Source organism: Dipodomys merriami, unplaced genomic scaffold, assembly GCF_024711535.1.
Source record: "Dipodomys merriami isolate MVZ:Mamm:240054 unplaced genomic scaffold, mDipMer1.0.p SCAF_4066, whole genome shotgun sequence".
In the NCBI taxonomy this organism is placed as follows: Eukaryota; Metazoa; Chordata; class Mammalia; order Rodentia; family Heteromyidae; genus Dipodomys; species Dipodomys merriami.
The window spans coordinates 1-13,273 of NW_027205678.1; the positions used below are offsets into that span (position 1 = coordinate 1).

At 37.8% G+C, this 13,273-nt stretch overlaps 1 pseudogene; it reads right to left on the reverse strand.

Moving 5' to 3' along the window:
• Positions 1-11,941: 11,941 nt before the first annotated feature.
• Positions 11,942-12,041, reverse strand: LOC138806735 (U6 spliceosomal RNA; annotated as a pseudogene).
• Between the last annotated feature and the right edge of the window lie 1,232 nt (positions 12,042-13,273).

Consider the following 13,273-nt stretch of genomic DNA (forward strand, 5'->3'; position numbering starts at 1 on the left):
CCCAATGCCACGGCTATTTGCTGACTTACTTTTGAGACAAAGGCCGGTCCATTGTCTGATCCATTGGGGGATGGGAAGCCATACCTGGGTAAAGTTTCTTCCAGGATCTTCTTAGCCACGACGTTTGTGGTCTCATGCTTTGTTGGGTAGGCTTCAACCCATACTGAAAAAGGTGTCTACAAAAACTAGCAAATTTTTATATCCAAATTTTCCAGTTTTAATTTCTGTGAAGTCTACTTCCCAATACACACCTGGCATATCTCCATGGAGGCAAGCTCCTTTTGTAACCGGCTGATTGGGGGCATTGGTGAGCTGACAGGCTTTACAATTTTTAACAATGTCCTCAATGAGTTGGTTCCGTTGACTAATTTTTACTTCTGAGTGTCGGAGCAAGTCCTGCATTCTTCAGGTTCCCATGTGAGAGACCCGATGGATTCTCTTAAGAATCCCCTTGCCCAATCTTTTTGGCAAGGTAAGTTTCCCCTCACCAGTTTTCCACCAGTCTTTGTTTCCTTCTCTGCCCGGGGGTTTATAGGCCTTGGGAATTTTCTTTATCCACTCCAATTCTTCTCGGGAATACTGAGGCTCAGGAGGCAAAGCTTGTGGCCCTGGGTCTACTAGTGTCACTACTTCTGCTCTGGGCTGGAGGGCTGCCTCCTTAGCTGCCTGATCAGCCAAGTTATTTCCTTTGGTTATTGAATCAGTTCCCTTTTGATAGTCAGGGCAGTGCATAATGGCAATATTTGCTGTTTCCCCTAAGGCCCAGATGAGGCTTAATATTTTTTGTTTGTTTTTAATAGTCTTTCCCTCAGCTGTCAGCAGTCCCCTCTCTTGGTAAATGGCTCCATGGACATGCATGGTGGCAAAAGCATACCGACTGTCTGTGTAAATGTTTAGTCTCTTCCCTTTTCCCATTTGTAGGGCTTTTGTTAGTGCCACTAGCTCTGCTCTTTGTGCAGATGTTCCCTGGTGCAGTGCTTCTACCAACACTATTACAGTGTCCGTGGTGACTTTTGGGCCCGCGTACCTTTTTCCATCTCAAATGAAACTGCTGCCATCTGTGAACCTGGTATGCTCAGCATGCGATAGTGGCGAGTCCAACAAATCTGTCATATTTTCCTTGGCCCAGTTTCTCTTTTCATGCTCCATTTTACGTTCTCTGTCCTTCCTTTCCTGACTTTGCTCCTCTGTTTCTCTTATTGTAAACCTTTTCTGCTGTGGCTACTAGATCCCTAATAGACTTTTCACCAAGGCTGTCTAGAGCCTGCAACTTTATGTCTGGTGCAGCTTGATCTATATAGGCAAACATAATCATCTGTGTCGACTCCTGGTCTCAAGTTCATATGGGGTATATTGACTAAAACTTCCATGAGACGCTCAAGATATGCTGCTGGATTTTCACTTACTCCCTGTCTTACATCATAAACCTTGGCCATATTAGTAGGTTGGCAAGCCGCTGCTTTGAGACCTGCCAACAGAGCTTGGTGGTAGATGAGGAGTCACTCCCTACCTTCAACTATATTGTAGTCCCATGTTGGTTGGATCTCAGGAAAATAGGCAGCTATCAGGGCAGGATCCTTGATGGGCTCTCCTGTGGGGCCACGGATATGTTTCTGGGCCGCCTCTCAGATACGTTCTCTCTCTTCAGTGGTAAAAAGAACCTGTAAAAGCTGACTGCAATCATCCCAAGTGGGTTGATGAGTAAAGAGAATAGTTTCAAGCAAACGAATTAAATCCTGGGGTTTCTCAGTAAAGGGGGCATTTTGGATGCACCAATTTTATAGATCACTGGTAGAAAATGGACACTATTGGGTTGCTGTTGACCATTCACATCCACAGTACCTATGGCATGTAAGGAAAAATCAGCTGCATTAGATGGGGGGTAATCCCACTGCAGCGTTGAGTGACTGGCCCCTCAAAAACTTTAAGGGCAGGTGCCAAGTGTTCTATAGCTCCCTCCTCCTCTTGATAATTCTCAGGTTCTGCAAAAGGAACCTGGGAAGGGGAGCATGGGTGAGGAAACATTTCTTCTTCCAAGTTATCTCCCTGAAAAACCAGGGGGTACACTTTCTTTTCCTCTTTCTTAGTTTCTTTTTGTAAGTCTAGGAGGCTAGATGGAGTGTTGCCCATGGTTTCCAGTCCTGTCAGTCATAAAGTCCAAAAAACAATAAACAGCACAAACAAAACACATGCAGGCCTGACAGTTACAAAAAAAAAGCTTACAAAGTGGAGATCTCCCAAATTGGTCTGCTGACTCCTGTCATGGCGGGGTTCCATACCCATGCCCCACAGCAGAAGGAGCAGTCCCATGATGGGCGAGTTGGGCCTCTGTTAGGAGGCTCTCTTGGTCAGTTCCGGCCCAACACCAAACCAATCCTCACCCCACAATTCACATGCCAAGGTTCCAAGGACCCCCCCGCCCCACAGCGGGGTTCCAAGGACCCCGCCCCACACAGTGGGCTTCCAAGGACCCCTGCTCCACACAGCAGGGTTACTCCCTCCCCAGAAGAGGATCTGGGATGTCTCCCAGTTCCTCCAGGGTTGTCGTGCAAGTGGGTCCACTTTGACAACCCTTTACAAATTTGAGGGGATATCCTCACAAGGGAAAATGAAAGTAAAACAGACAAATGAGAGGACAAGACAAATTAACAAAGACAGCCCTGTTTTACCTTTGGAGTCTGAGGTCTCGGGGGTCTTTGGGGGGTATCCGAGATGAGCCCCACTAATATGTTATGCCATGGTTGCAGGACACTCCCAGCAAAAAAACCCACCGAGAGTCAGACTCTACAGCTTTTTTTATTTAAATGGGCTGCAGCTTGGGCCTTGTCCTACACTTCGACACAGTGGAGCCTAGGAGGAGAGCCCCTAGCTAAGGATTTGCAGGTCTTATAAAGGCACACAATTAACCAGATGTTTGGATTACCACGACGTGTTGCTTTGCTAGACAGGAACAAGCAACAAGTGGTCACCTTTCATCCCTTCAGGAGTATTTTAACTGCCACTTCCATGTGTGTGAGGTGTGGATGGCCAGCTTCACTTGTCTATTGGTATCATGGTCGATGAGCTCTTTCATCTGGTATTGATTGATGATCTCTTCATTCAAGAATATGGAGGATGATTCTTTGTATTCTTCCATTCTTCTGCTATGATGGTGGGTAGCAAGTCTACCTAAAATCAACTAAATAAAATAATGGAAACCCAGAAAAAAAAAAAGAAATAGCAAAACCAAACGACAACTCATCCCCCCAAAATCAGAAAAAATAATGAATTTTGTTTGAATCAGTCCAGCGTTTCACCAATCAAGAGCTCCTAGATGTGTTAACTGACATAGGTTGGAGCACAGTGGCTTCCTATATACCCTGCATGACCTCTCAAAACGGAGCTATCACAGCCCATCATAGTGACATCATAGAAGAAATGGACCAATCAGAGTCTGGGCCAGTGAAGTCAGAGAACATGGAGCAATCATAGCTTGCCAGCATTGATACTCTAGCCCATAAGCTTCAAAGACTGTTGCTAAGGACTCCATGTGGGCTTGAGGTTGCTCTGGTCATTGTTATGCCATTCCTGAAACTACTAGGACAGTGGTCAAAGTCCTCTGATCTTGTAGAGGACTCCTGAATCTCATAAATTGCTTCTGTGGAGACACTGGCCAATAGCCTCCATTCTTGATGGCCACCTTATCCTATATTTGTTCCAGCAATGACATGGCAAGAAGATCTCCGTCCTTCTCAAGGACAGCTCTCCTACAACTTGCTCCTGAGGGGACAAGGTCCAGGCTGTCTTTTTTTAAAATTTTTTTGTTGGTCGTGGGGCTTGAACTCTGGGCCTGGGCACTGTCCCTCAGCTCTTCAGCTCAAGGCGAGTGCTCTACCACTTGAGCTACAGCGCCATTTCCGGTTTTCTGGTGGCTTATTGGAGATAGGAGTCTCACGGTCTCTCCTGCCCAGGCTGGCTTTGAACCGCGATCCTCAGATCTCAGCCTCCTGAGTAGCTAGGATTACAGGCGTGAGCCACCAGCACCCAGCCCAGGCTGTCTTTGAGCCACAATCCTCACAATTCACTTTCAGGAGTAGGTAAGGTTATATGCCTGAGCCATCGTTAGTTACTTAGCTCATTTCTCACATTTGGGGGAAGTATATATATTTGTTAGAAAGGTTGGTATTAGATATGTCCTTTTAACACCTTAAATTTGTTGCTCTTGATGTCTAATTGTTAATCTAGTGTCTGATTAGAAATTTGTCATAATATGATTGAAGATCCTTTGTGTGATGAGTTGTGTCTCTGTGCTTTGGGAGGTTTCCTGTCTTTGACTGTTTAATTAGAATGTGTCTTAGTGTGGACCTGTGTAATTATGTTAATTGTCTTCTTTAAGCTGCTAGATTCCTGCATAGAAGGGTTCATGCTTTCAATCAAATTTGGGAAGGTTTTGGTCATTATTCCTTCAAATACTATGTATTTCTTTTTTTTAATCACTGTATGTTATACATTGTACATACAATACATATTCACATTGTATATTTGAATATACATATATATGCCTACATATTTATATTATATACATTTATATACATATATTTTTTCACATAACTTCCACTTTTGTGATTGTTTATGGTAGGAAGTCTAGATTGATCTCAGCTACTCCATCAGAGTTAGACTTAGGAGTTTTCCTTTTTATTTCTTGGTGAAAGTATGCATTTCTCGGCAAGGATATCGAAACCGGTACAAATCAGAGGTAGCCTTGAGTTCTCTCTTTCTCTCTCTCTCCATCTCTCTCTCTCTCTCTCTCCCTCTTTCTGATTTCCTGCCTCTGTCAGCTCTCTGAGCACAGGACCATTGCTTACCAAGTTGTTTTAGTGTGTGCTGTGATCTACTAGTGTGTGCACTGCCATGTTCTGCTTCAAACGTCACCATGCTACACCTGGAAGAGGAGCTTCTCCAAAGTCAGCCTGCATGGGTGTGTCTGACACTTTCTTCAGGTCGGAGTTTCCATAGCTACTAGGGTGGCCTTAGTAGATGCCCATGTGCCAGGACTGCTGACTGCTGACTGTGGGCTACTCAAGCACAGCCTCTTTATTTACCCAAGTCAGAAGTCTGTGTTGGATCCTGGGGACACTGGCCTATTGGTGACTATACTAGGAGCAAGGCTGTGGGTTGCAGGAGCCTCAATGTGGCCTGACATCTGGGGAAGAGAAAGAATAGGTCAACTCTAAAGGGAAAAAGAATGAAGAGAGAAAAGAAGCAGTAAAACCTTTATCAATTAAAAACACAAGAGTTTGGAACTGGAAAAGCAGTGGAAATATTCTAAATAATAAAAATTGCTAACATGGATAGAAGATGGATCACATTTTGTCATATATAATTTTGAAAAAAAACATACTAGGAATGAAAATTTAAAAGTCAAAATTAAAACACTATTTGGATTATAACTAGACAGTATAGCTCAGTGGTAAAACATTGGCCTAGCATATGTGAAGCAATGGTGTGATCTCCTAAGCATTACAAAGTACACCCAAAGCACACACACAAAAACCACATGAACACACACACACACACACACACACACACACACACCACATACACACAATTGGAATATTGATATTATCATATTAAACAGAGGAAATTATCACAAATAGAAAATGTAGGTTAATATATGAAATAAGAATATTTCTCGTACTATCTAAAAGTTTAGTAGAAATAAAATAATCACAATACACTTGGATTCCTATAGATTAAGTAAACTGAAAATTAAGCAATAGAAGACATGAGAACCTTTTCAAATAAGTTTTAAATAATAAACATTTTGAAACATGTATCCTTTTATTTTGACAAAAAAATGATGTTAGTCGTGTTTTAACTCAAGATTTAGAATATTATAACCAGGTGCTCTATATCTCGCTAGGGGTGGCTATATCTCTAATCATTTCACTCTGAATATTTTTATAATAAGGTATTATAGTTGCTCTGTCTCTCCCGAATTACAAACCCTATTTACACTTCCCACCGTAGCTAGAAAATAGCAGCCACAAATCTCCATGCCCAGCTCAAACTTTTTTTTTTTAATTTAAGTACAAATATTTCCAAAAAGTCACCAGGTAATGTAACTTTTCTTAATAAAGTATGTGCTTCTTGAAAATACAGTATTTGTTACCTGGACAAATATGTTTATAACTATAAGAAATAAATTTATTTAAATTTACCAACCGTATAAAAATTCAAAAAATAATTTTAAATATTCACATCATAAATATTTTAAAAGCAAAATATATGTGTCTGAATAATTTACATGTGAAAAAACAAAGAAATTATATTAGCTAATCCTACAACTCTGATAAAAGAAAAAAAGAAAATATTTAAGTTCAAAATTTGAAATTTAGAAAATAAAATGAAGTGTACTCTTTAGATGACTTAAGTAACTGTAAACCCTCTGCATATAAATTTTCTTATAAAAATGCATGAACAAAGAAAGAAAAAGTACCAATTGATTAATAGCAACAGCAAAAGAATCAGTAGTTCTTATTTTGAGCATACAAAAAATCGATGGAAGAGATAACAATGTTCCTTCCATAAGAAATGTACTTATTTATGTAACTGTAACCCCTCTGTACATTACCTTTACAATAAAATTAAATTGAAATTAAAAATAAACCAAACAATATACGAATTAAGGATTCATATAAACCATTGGTTAAAAATTTTGTAAAAAACTGCACTAAGTACCCAAGGAATATATTTTGATGATGCTACTTTAATAATTAAACTTCAGTACAGAAGCAAAAAGTGTAAAAACTGTTACAAAGTAATAAATCAGAATATGTTACTATTCATAATAATCATAAGCTGAATTTATAGTGATAGTCAAATATGTAAGAAATGAGACAATTTGCCATACATTTGCACTTAATAAGTGAGAAAGAATTTTCTAGGTCTTTTAAAATATATCTTAAGTTTAATAAAGAACCTATTCTGTCACATCATATGATAATCAGATAAAGCTGATATTAGAGCAAAGAACAGATTCTACTAAGTTTTTGTATGTTAATGTATATACTTATTTTGGTTGTGGGAAATTGTGGGGATTTCGACTTGAGTTATTGCTCTTGCTAGGCAGGCGTCATATCAGTGGTTAATTTTAGGATAGGGGTTCCCTTTCCACAAGAACATGCACCTGATCTGTCATTTTAGCCTTCCCATCATCAATGGCATCAGAGTTGCAGACCAACTTGTCTAGCTTCCTACCTTGGCTGGCCTGGATTCCGCAGTTCTTCCAATCTTAGCCTGTAGATAGTGCAGTGTGGTGGAAATGATCCAATGCACCCAGCTATATATTGAGAAGGAGGTCCACTAAACTTTTGGCCTGGTTCTATTCTCAAGCCTCCTTAGTAGTTAAAAGTAGAGGTGGAAGCCCCTGGTGCCAAGCAGTAAGAGTATTTTTTAAAGTAACTAGACATATACATGACTTACGCTTGTGATTACCTCAGGAAAAGAATAAAAGAGCAGTGAAGCATAGAGGACAGACAGAATTTTAACTAGCTACTCAGAGGCTGAATCAGCTTAGGTAGCTACTCAAGAGGCTGAGATCTGAAGGCCACAGTTCAAAGCTAGTCAAATCATGAAAATACATACGATTATCTCTAAAAAACCAAAAGTGGAACAGTGGCTCAAGTGGTAGAACACTACCTTTGGGCACAGAAGGTTAAGAATAATGCCTACTCAGTATCAAGCCTCAAGAATAATGAATGTATGCATGAGCACATGCACACGTGTGTGCGCGTACTCGCACGAGCGTGCACACACACACACACACACACACACACACACACACACAAATGAATATTTCAATGTGAAGTTCTTTAATTTTAAACTTGCTGTACTTTATTCCCCTGTATTAGTTCACAAATTAACAAAATCAGCTAAGCACCTATTTACATACAACTCATGTTTCTCTAAAGTCTACTCTCTCTTTGTAAGTCTGCTTTTATTTGACCCAAAAGTAAATTATTCAGGAAGTCAATTCATCATTCTCAAGTCTGTTGTATTAGATGATTTTTAGGTTCCTCCTAGGAATATGATTTTGTGTAATCCTGCATCAAGCAGCATATTTCTTTCACGAGAAGGGAAGACCCTGTCAAACAATTAATAATAGGTTTTTCTCCACCTGGCGAGCATCTGTAGTTTTACTAACTTCATAAAATTCATGATCTGTCTGTGTATGCCAAAGACTGCTGTGCAAATAAAAAGATCCTTCTCAGAACTTAGCATTTGTATACTATTCATAGGTATGAGGTGTTTAAATATTACTGAAATTTCTTTGGAATAAATAATATTCATCTTGACTATCTTGAGAAAGAAGAATTGGTTTCTCAGCACTTTAGTTAAGAACATGAGTGAAAGAAACAAAAGGAAAAGTGAAGAACAATAATCCATATATTCAAATCAAACAAAACAACCCAAGAAAACACAAATTAATTCAGTACTCAAGAACCTGCAGAAAATGCAAATAAAAAAAAACTATGACAAGCTTATGAATATCCTGACTACATGGGAGCGAACTGTTGTAAGGATAGTGCTTAAAACCCAGACTGGACAGAAAGATCTGTACACAATGCCATGCACCTGTTATTTTAAATTCCAGGAAGAATAACATAAAGTGTACTGAGCCCAAAATCAGATACAAGTAGGAAGCCAGATTCTATCTGAAAAATAATCAGGATAATTTAAGTCTGAGGACATGACAAAGTGGTAAGAACAACCATTTTGGGGGCACAAGACACTCAATTCAAACTCTAATATTATGGGTATTAAAGAAAAAACTATGATTTTAAATAATTGGAATAAATGTAAGATTTGAGTATTTGAGTGGAGAAAAATCCATGAGAGAGATAGAATGAACCCACATTGCAATACTTTCTACTTAAGTGATAATGTTTTGTGGTACTTCAGACAAAACAGTTACCTTGCAAATGGGTATGGATGTGCACTTGGGTGACGGAAATACTCTACTTACACAGGGGTAAATTAAATAGATTTTTTGGGATAGATTGCACTTCTTGAACTAAGAGCCTAGGTGATGTCCCTGAGCTTTTTCTCTCAAGGCTACCACGCTACCACTTTCAGCCACAGTTCCAATTCTGATTTTCTGTCGGTTGTTTGGAGATAAGAGGCTCATGGACTTTCCTGCTCAAGATGGCTTCAAACCACAATCGTCAGATCTCAGCCTCCTGAGTAACCAGGATTCCAGCCATGAGCCATCAATGATTTTAATAATTTAGTAAATTGTGCAGTTCCAGAAGTTATATATTATCTTTATAACCTGTGTAACATATGTGTGTATGTATATATCAATGCATACGGATAGAAATATTTTAGCATATTTTTGTATCTACAATAGATTCGTGAAATAATCCTTCATTATAAAATAAAATGGTAGCCGGGCGCCGGTGGCTCATGCCTGTAACCCTAGCTACTCAGGAGGCTGAGATCTGAGGATTGCAAGTTAAAGCAGACAGGAAAGGAAAGTCCGAGAGATTCTTTTTTTTTTTTTTTTTTTTTTTTGGGTCCGGTCGTGGGGCCTGAACTCTGGGCCTGGGCGCTGTCCCTCAGCTCTTCAGCTCAAGGCTAGCGCTCTACCACTTGAGCCACAGTGCCACTTCTGGCTTTATTCTGTTTGCTTATGTGGTGCTGAGGAATCAAACCCAGGGCCTTGAGCATGCAAGGCAAGCGCTCTACCACTGAGCCACCTTCCCAGCCCAGTCCGAGAGATTCTTATCTCCAATAAACCACTCAAAAACCGGAAGTGGCCCAAGTGGTGGAGTGCTCGCCTTGAGCTGAAGAGCTGAGGGAGAGCACCCAGGCCCAAGTTCAAGCCCCACGACAGACAAAAAATAAATAAATAAAAATAAAATTAAATGGAAACAAAAGTTAATAAGGAGCAAAACAAAGGGAATTGTCACACGTTTCTTGTTGTTGAATATAATATGAATTGTGAGAATCAGTTTGGCAAAATCATCTCTACTTTAACAAAATGGATAATAACTATTAAATCCAATTCATCTATTTGCCCTTATTGTGCATCCTCACACATGAGTGTCAAAATCAAACCACAGTTTCTGCCTTCGTATTTAACTCACCTGTTATAAGTTAGAGGATAGATGAAGTAATCAAATAAAGATTAAAATAATAGTAAGTGAGGCTATGAGTTAGAGCTGAAAATGATTTTAAATATGATAATAGCTAATTAAATTGCATATTTCTTACCTTTACACTATTGTCATGTCCCTCATTCCCACATTAGAAAAGTACATAGAAAGTTCTCACTAAACGCATTATCCTGCCCATGTAATTGTAACTCCTCTGTACAGTATGTTCACAAATAAAATTAAATTAAATTTAAAAAAATAAATAAAATATAAATAACCAAAAAAAAGAAAGTTCTCACTAAATAATATGTACAATTATGAAAAACACTTGAAAAAATATGGGCACCATGTGGTTTTAGCTTATTGTGACCTGTAGGGGGTAGTGTGTTTTTGAGGATTTGCAATACGTTCTAATGGAGATGAAGAGAGGGATGTGCTTATTCTGGAAAACTGGCTAGAAGATTGTTCCCAGAAAGATAGTGATGAATTCTTCCAAAAGGTTACAGTAAAATCACTTTCACAACCATGTTCACTGCTGCACTATTCACTGTAGAAAACTTAAGGAAACAGCCCAGATGCCCTTTGGCAGAAGGATGGTTAGAGAAAGTGTGGCACATATACACAATTGTATTGCACCCATCCATTATGAAGACTGTTACATTATTTGCAAAGAAATGGATAGATCTAAAAATATGTTAAGTAAACTAAGTCAGAGACACACACACAAAGGACCCATGTTCTGTCTCATATTTGGAAGATAGAACTTTATACAAGTTTTCACAACAATATCAACCAAAGCATTCTATTTGCAGAGAATTTAAAAGGTGTATTTTCTTATAAAATTGAATTTTTAATCCAACAAAATGAATACCAGGAAACTATCACTTAAGATATGAGGGGAATTCAAAGGGAAGGATTAAAAAGAGTTATGGAGGAAAAGAGTGAAGGCATAATATTCAATACAGATAGTATGACAGTAGAAAAAATTTAAAGTGGGGTGAGATTTGGAAGGGTGTGGTGAAGTTATGTAAAGATCCATTGTACTTAAAAACTGATTTGTTGAATGGAAATTCACTTGTACAATTATTTAAGATAATAAAAATATAATTAAAAACAATGGAGACACTTTATCTTAAACTGTGTTCTCTTAAACCATGAGTCAATATAATAGTTTCCTCCTTAGAAATGTTCTTTGCAGGTATTTTCCTCACAGTAACAGAAAAGTGATCAACACAATGCATATCAATACATTACATTGCACATCATAAAGAGACACACTATAAATTCTATTTCCATCTCTTTTAAAAATAAAATTGTTTCCTCTATAAATTGATCAGAGGCATGGATTTTGTGGCTAGTTAGTTCATTGCACATGTCTCTCTTCCTCTCTCTCTTTCATGGTTCTCATAGATAATATGATTGCTCCATAATTATCCTAACTTATTTTGCTTTTATATTTTTGGTTGCATCATTTCACTTTCTGCTCTGCCATTTCCCAAATCATTTACATAGAAGGTATTATTTCCTATTTTCTCCTTCCTAGAATAAGCTGCACATGAAGACACCATTGGTCCTCATTTTCAGTCTGTACATTTTAATACACAGGAAAATCTTTCCTCTGCTTTCTATCAGTTCTCTACTCTCCAGTTAGAATAATTTAGAATAGTAAAAATGGAAAAAGAGAAAATAAATCATTGTGAAAAGACTAACTTTTAATTATATGAATCGCATGTGTTGTTACACTTGTATTTTTGTAATCAACTTTTTAATAACTGTTTTTCATTTCTTGCATCTGAAGGATGAAAACTATGGAATACTTCGCCTATTTTCATATCATCCCTGTCCAAGTGGCATGTTAATCTCTATATTGTTGTAATTTATGTATACGTGCTGCTGAAGCATGTAGTATCCTGTAAATTTAAGTAGTTAATGATGTAATCTTTATACAGGCATATATCCTTGGTTGCCTATTTGTAACAAGGAAACCTTATTGTTACTAACAATGCTATTGATCTTATTTCTCTGAAATTCTGTGTATAATGGAAAAAACATATTGTTCGGTAGATTGCTCACACTTGCAATTATTTGCCAATGACTATTTTAAGTCTTTTTCATTTTAAATTTCATCATATTTTGTAGCCTTTATAGCTAGGTTCAAAGATATGGCTTTTCTAGTACTTATTTATCAACTGAGTTAGCTTTGTGGAGCTAATGGATTCAAAGTAAGCCTTGCTGAAGAGCTACTTCTAAACTTTTGCAGCTTAAAATTTCCCAAATGAGGTCTTACTGGCACAAATGTCTACTGACCCTTTACCCTTCTTCCATGTAGTAACAGACCAACCAGAATATCTTACCCTGACAGCAAAGATTATCTTACTGGAAAAAAAAACTAATCTTAGTTACAAGGGATCATAGAGAAATAAACAGTTCTGACTAGAAAGTATTTTATCAAAATATAATTGTTTATTATACCTACCATTTCAAAAGTAGCTAAAGCCAAGAAGGTGAAAAAAAATTGTTCTTATGCATGATTACCTAGTGTCCTGACCTGTCTACCATCCAATCGGGCAGGAACTTACACTACTGAATTTCTATTGCCAAATATTTCCATAGCTCCAGGAGAAGTCCATATTTTTCCTTGATATTAGGCCTTAAATTGGTAATGTTTTAATCACAGTGTTTCCTCTTGCCTCTAGGCTGTAAATCTACAAATGGTAAAGCTTAGGTCTAACTCTACCAAACTCTGAGGTAGAGATAATGGAATAATACTGTAAAACAGAGTTGCCTTTGATACCCTAACCACAACAGAACAATGAAAAACATTTCCTTAGATTACATACAGTTATATATTTTATATTTATATGTGCTAATTTTATGTTTCACACAAAGAAACTTGCTAGAATTAATCGATAATTTGACAAATAATTTGATATTTATTACAATAAATAGGAATATAAATAATTAGGTTTAGAATATTTATTAGAATATAAGAAGTATCAATGCAATGTCTTCGATATAAACTTGTGATACCTTCTAAGTGTTCTTAGTCTCCTGAATTCACTTGGTAAAAAAAATGTTGTTTTCCTTTAATCTGTAAGGGATTTTACTCTGCTGCTCTGTATATTGTTTTAACT